Source organism: Rhinichthys klamathensis, unplaced genomic scaffold (genome assembly GCF_029890125.1).
Source record: "Rhinichthys klamathensis goyatoka isolate OS25496 unplaced genomic scaffold, OSU_Roscu_1.1 h1tg000452l_1, whole genome shotgun sequence".
NCBI classification, from domain to species: Eukaryota; Metazoa; Chordata; class Actinopteri; order Cypriniformes; family Leuciscidae; genus Rhinichthys; species Rhinichthys klamathensis.
In genome coordinates this window covers 204,489-210,757 of record NW_026606944.1, presented here as the reverse complement: position 1 = coordinate 210,757, position 6,269 = coordinate 204,489, and the positions used below count along the sequence as shown (strand labels likewise).

Below are 6,269 nucleotides of genomic sequence, written 5' to 3'. Positions count from 1 at the left end.
ATAAAACGTTACACTCACTTCAGTTCTTCTGGAGGTTCAGCAGGAACACGAATAGCTGGTACCGATCCTTTATTCAGGAGTAGCTTCTTAGCAAAACCAGCTTTATACTGATCCTCGTTTATAAAGCAGTCTGCTGAGAAATGATTCGCGCAAACATGAAAACATTGACGTTGCTCGTGGGGAATATTCCCTTCAAAAACAAAACTCAGCCACCGCGTCTTCAGCGGTTCGGATTTGGGAACATTAAAATGACTGCTGTGTTCGTTATTGCACCCAAGAACAGAACACCACAATCGCTTAGACGCCATTCTGCTCATAGACAGTGCTCCAGCATATCAACAATGACCGCGCCGGTCAAAGCAGACTATGATTGACAGCTGGCTCATGAGCGAGGGCGGTTCTGTGTTGAAACCCGGCTGTCAATCAACAATCGCGGGAGGGGCTTCCGACCGTGTGACGTCACACGGTCGAACGGCTCGATTTGAGGCAGGGGAAAACATATAAGGAGATTAAAACAAAAACACTGGATGGCTTTTTATCATTATATGATGGTTGTGTACAGGCACTGCCAACACACATTTCAGTACAATCAACTTGAAAAAGTGCATGTACCATTATATGACTCCTTTAACAAAAGTCTTTGTAAAGAAATGCTTGCTTATATGTAGCCTGGGAGCCGCTGTTGTGACGCTGTACAAACGCTTCCAGTGTGAATACTCGCACGTGTCTGCAGCTGCAGTGATGATGTAGTTGCGCTGACGTGCTGCTCACGCGCCACTCATGCTTGCGGTGTGAAACGGCCGTAGGGATCCTGGCCACTAAACCCACTAGCTCTGGCAACACTCCAAACACTATACAGATAACTATTATTATAACACTAAATTATTATTTTTGTATACAGGGATTATTTATTTATTTATTTTTTATGTCTCAGAAGCACTTTGTTCCTACATGAACTGCATACCTCTTTGCACTTCAATAAAAAAAAGACTGTGGTATTTGACATATTTGTTTTTGCAGTATTTTTGGGGGGTTATTTTTCCTTTAAAAATATTGAGATATATATCGTATATCGAGATATAGCAAAATATATCGAGATCTTTTTTTTTTGCTCCATATCGCCCAGCCCTGCATCTTAATCAGCTAGCTTTTGTGCAATTAATGTGGGCATCCATCTATAGCTTGAGCTCTGAATAATCCTATATGTAATTTTTTACTTTTATGTTAAAAGGTGTTTTTCAACTTACCACAACACAGCATATGTTTGTTTCTTCATCTTGCTCCGAATCTGAATCGCTGGTGTCAAGGAAAAGATGAATGTTCTGATCATCTTCTGTTTCATCTAAAACATGCAAAGCAGAACAGATAATCCATTAGAAGATAGGCCTACATTCTATATGTGCATTCACAACATCAGTAAACAACAGTCTATATTTGCATTCATAACAGTAGTAAAACGCAGAGGTAGCCACAAACTGTACTCATCTGCTAAAGTAAGACCGAAAGAGGGTGATGAACTATTCTGTACAATTTACTCAAAAAAGTTACTTAAATAGACCTGCATGTAACGGAGTACATATAACTCTTTAATACCCAACTCTGGCAAACAGGGTGACATTAAGTGAACGCTTAAAATTACAGTAAGCACATTCAATAGAATATATACGTCAATTTGCTGCTTACCGTTGTCTGAATTGTCAGTCGGTGGGTCCATTTCTTCAGATTCTTCCATCACTTCTTCTAATTCTCTTTCTGGGTCCTTGGGGTGCATTGTTTCACTTTCTTCACATTCTTCAACTCTAACCAAGTTCTCTTCTTGGTCTTCGAACATCGATGGTGCATAGCTAACGTTACCAATGACAAGGTCATTTGAAGACAACACGTCCTGCGCATTTACTGATCTAACGTTAACGTTAGCCCTTTTGGGTTTTTTTTTCCCAAACGCCATTCCCAAGATACAGTGTCTTATGGTAAAAATACTGTGAGTGAGAGAGTTCATTATCACAGTGTTCACAAAAGCGCCGTTTTAGCTTCTTAGTTTTAGGCACTTCCATCTTTTTCTCTTCGGAGTTTCTTGTGTAGGCTTCGTGTGTGTATTTTTATGCTCAAATACATAGTTCCTATAGGCCAATTAATATCACGTGACCTCCCCGGAGACGCACGCAATCTTTGATTACAAAGTTTTACCAGAGAATGTCGTTTTACAAGCAAATTTCCATAATATGACCATTATGACCAGCAGGAGATGACCATTTTTACTTTTTAACACAAAACTCATTTCACTTTGTTTAACTCGTTTCAGCTTCATCTAATGTTCTGCCCACAGCAATGGTGGCGGGTCGGGAAATACCCGTATGTTGACAATGACCTCGCCTGTGATTGGACAAGACAGATCACGTGCGAGGTCATGGTCACGCCGAACAACTCGCGCGACCATAGGACAGTGTTTCCCAACCCTGTTCCTGGCGGCACACCAACACTGCGCGTATTCTTTGTCTCCGTAATCAAACACACCAGATTCAACTCAACCCATGTGATTATGAGCTAATGAGTTGAATCAGGTGTGTTTGATTAGGGAGACAAAGAATACGCCCAGTGTTGGTATTGACATGGGCCTCTCCAACGACCAGCTTCAGCCAGTCCCGCAACAGACGAGAAGAAACTGCTGTCTGCTATCAGTGGGTTGTCTCGCCAGCTGACTCAGTTTTCTTCCGAGGTCAGTCAGCAGTTCTCAGCACTGAACGACAAATTAGACTCCATGGCAGAGAGGGTGGTTGCTCTCGAGTCCAACAACGACTCACGTGTAGAAGAACGCAAGAGGAAAAGACGCTTGAACAATCCGAAAATTGCGGTAAGACATGGTAATTTCTAAACTAAAAACAATAAGAATCACTGTATGTTCACAGTAAGTAAGTTCACAATGTATTTTTTTTTGTTCTGCTTCATTTTGTTTCATAGGAAGCCGTCCGTCGCCTGCACAACTCCGAGACGAATCTCAGGCGCTATGATGCTGGGCAAGGGTAAGACATAACGTTACATACAAATCCTGCGATCTACTGTGTAGAAAGCGAATTCATATTTCTTTTACTGTTATTTAATCTCACATTTGTTTTCACAGACTGTGTTCGCCTTATAATGCGGCGGTCACATCGTTTTTGGTCGGAGCTCTGCACGCAAGCCCGGATTTACATGGTGTTGACAACGATGCCATTGTGTGTAAGTATCTGTTACTGTGGGGTGTGTATATTGTTTTTATGTTAATATTGTTTTTGATGTATGTACTGTGGTCACGCTATTTATTTACAATGCACACAAATTTTGTTTTCCAGCTGCATGCAAGACCCACTACGAGACGGTACGCCGGAACTTCCGGTACAGTCAGCCAGATCTTGCCGATAGGGCGGCAGCCGTTAAGTTTTCTGCCCGGTACCGATCAAGAAGGAAGCGGGTAAGATTTATTGGGTATTATATATATATATATATATATATTATATATATTGCTGGTCAGCAGTATTGGGATGGTTGACAAACAGGCATACTGACTGTCTGTTCTGTTTGTGTTAACAGCTTCTGGAAGCGAGGCAGGGTGTACTGGCAGCAGAGGAACTGGCGTTCTGGAAAGGCGTCACCATTGATCTAATGTCCGATGAGGAAGATGGCAGCTTTGAGGGGGTGTCAGGGTGGGTTGTGCGACCCCCAAGTTTCCGCAGCCAGGAGCTCAGTGACCTTTGTTGCACGCTACAGATAAGACTCGAGGCTAATCCCACGTACAGCGCACTGCGTCACCGGCGTCTGTACAGTGGATCATGTTCGGACAGAAAGCCACCACCACATGGCCCAGAGGTGGACAGACATTTCATCCCCTAGCTGCGCTTTTGATATATTTTGTTATTGCTTGTAAATATGTATTTGCTTTTTTTTTTTTTTTTTGCTTTTCTTTTTTTTAAATAAAAAGTTTTAATCAACATTTGTCTCAGAAATTTTTCATGTTCTTCATAAATGTATGTCCTAGTTATTAACATGAATACAAAATGTAACATCATATGGCTTTATCACATGAATATAGTCTCCAGTAAGTGGTGTATTTTTAATACAGGATTATATATATCATTTATAAATAATAATCATTATTATTGGGGAGGGGTTTACCCAAGCCTGTATTTCTAAAGGTCCAGGACGACCAATAGCGACAGATCTGCCAACCAATCAGATGTGATTGATGATTTGATGATGTCATTTGTTTAACCCAATGACTGAGAAGCTTGGTCGGGCTGCTGACGCTGCTGCTGCTGCTTTTCATATGGTAATTGAGTTGTTAATCCCGCGTGGGGGCAGAGGCGCAAGCGGGGGCGGGGGCGCCTATACGTTTCCGGCGATTTTCGGCACAGACGAACGCGAACGCGCGACGCTGAAAACGTCCAATATTCACGGCAGTTTAAAGGGACGAAAACCCCACTTTTCATGCAGTGTCTCTTACAAAGGGCCATAAAAGATAAGCTGGCAACATTACGCAGAGCTGAGCGCCTACGGAAAACGCTACAAAAAGAAGGAACGTGCGAGGGCTAATTTCTATAAAGACCCATTCAAATTCGTAAAGAAGTTATTCACCAGTGAAAGAATGGCACTTTAAAAACATCTAGGATTGAGCTAGAGAGATATTTGGAGGACACGCAAACAGATGCAAAAAGGCATGAGCCTATGTCAATTCCATCAGACATACCACCTATCAACCCACCAGAATACCAAATGGAGGTCTGTGCACCTAAGTGGAAAGAGGTAGAGCAGGCTGTGAGAAAGGCAAGGGCTTCATCATCTCCAGGGCCTAATGGAGTTCCGTACAGAGTGTACAAGAGTGCTTCAGGAGTTCTGCGAATTCTGTGGAAATTGATAAAAGTGGCATGGGAAAAACAGGTTGTACCTAGAGCATGGCGCAGAGCAGGTGGAGTCTTTATACCTAAAGAAAAAGATGCTACAAGCATCAGTCAGTTTTGTCCTATTTCACTATTAAACGTTGAGGGTAAGATTTTCTTCAGCATTATTGCCCAGAGATTGTCCACCTACCTGTAAAAGAATGGCTTCATTGACACCTCAGTTCAAAAAGCGGGCATTCCAGGGTTCTCAGGATGCTTAGAACACATCAATGTTATCTGGCAACGAATTCAGTCAGCTAAAAAGGAGAGGAAGGAGCTCCATGTGACATTCCTGGATTTGGCTAATGCATATGGTTCAGTGCCACATGAGCTTCTTTGGGCAGCATTTGATTTTTTCAGAGTACCAATGTCAATAACAAATTTAGTGAAAGCCTATTTTGGAGATTTGCAATTCAGTTTCTCAACTCCAAAATTCAGCACTGCATGGCAATGCCTAGAGGTTGGAATAATGGCAGGATGCACCATTTCTCCACTGGCTTTTACCATGGCGATGGAAGTAATCATTAGGGCATCAAGATGGGTAGTAGGAGGAGAGCGTTTGGCTTCTGGGATGCGACTACCACCAATCAGAGCATACATGGATGACATGACAACCATGACTACAACAGTAGCCTGCACTAATTGGGGAAGTTAACAGATAATATTGAATGGGCACGAATGCAATGTAAGCCCTCTAAATCAAGGAGCATCTCGATAGTTAAAGGAAAGGTAGTAGATAAAACATTCTTCATTAATGGTGAGGCAATACCAACAGTTTCTGAGAAGCCAGTGAAGAGTCTTGGGAGATGGTACGATGGGGATCTAAAGGACACAGTTCGGGTGGGAGAAGTTAGACGACAAGCAGTGGAAGGGTTGAAGAGCATAAACAGCTGTGCTCTACCTGGCAAACTAAAACTCTGGTGCTTTCAGTTTGGTCTACTGCCGAGGTTGCTGTGGCCACTGACCGTGTATGACGTTTCTTTGACAACAGTGGATAAGCTGGAAGCGTTAATAAGTTCATACATCAGGAAATGGTTGGGAGTTCCACGCTGCCTCAGCAGAGTGGGACTTTATAGTAAAGGAATATTGCAGCTGCCAGTCTCTGCTTTAACCGAGGAGTTTAAGTGTGCCAAGGTCAGACTGGAAATGACCTTAGTAGAGTCACGCGACAAATGTTTAAGGGAGGCAGCCCCTGTGTTAAAAACTGGTAGAAAGTGGTCAGCAAAGAAATCTGTAGTAGAGGCAAAGGCTGCCCTTCAAATTGGGGATATCGTGGGACAGGTACAGCATGGAAGAGGGGGTTTTGGGCTCAGTTTAGCTCCTCCTAAATGGCACAAAGCAGGCCCAGCTCAAAGCTGG

General features: G+C 42.8%; 1 long non-coding RNA gene across 1 annotated transcript; it reads left to right on the top strand.

The window, feature by feature from the left end:
• Positions 1 to 2,838: 2,838 nt before the first annotated feature.
• Positions 2,839 to 3,930, top strand: LOC130071714 (uncharacterized). Its single transcript, XR_008804033.1, has 3 exons — positions 2,839 to 3,020; positions 3,119 to 3,216; positions 3,774 to 3,930. It is a non-coding gene; the product is annotated as an uncharacterized LOC130071714 (long non-coding RNA).
• Positions 3,931 to 6,269: the final 2,339 nt, after the last annotated feature.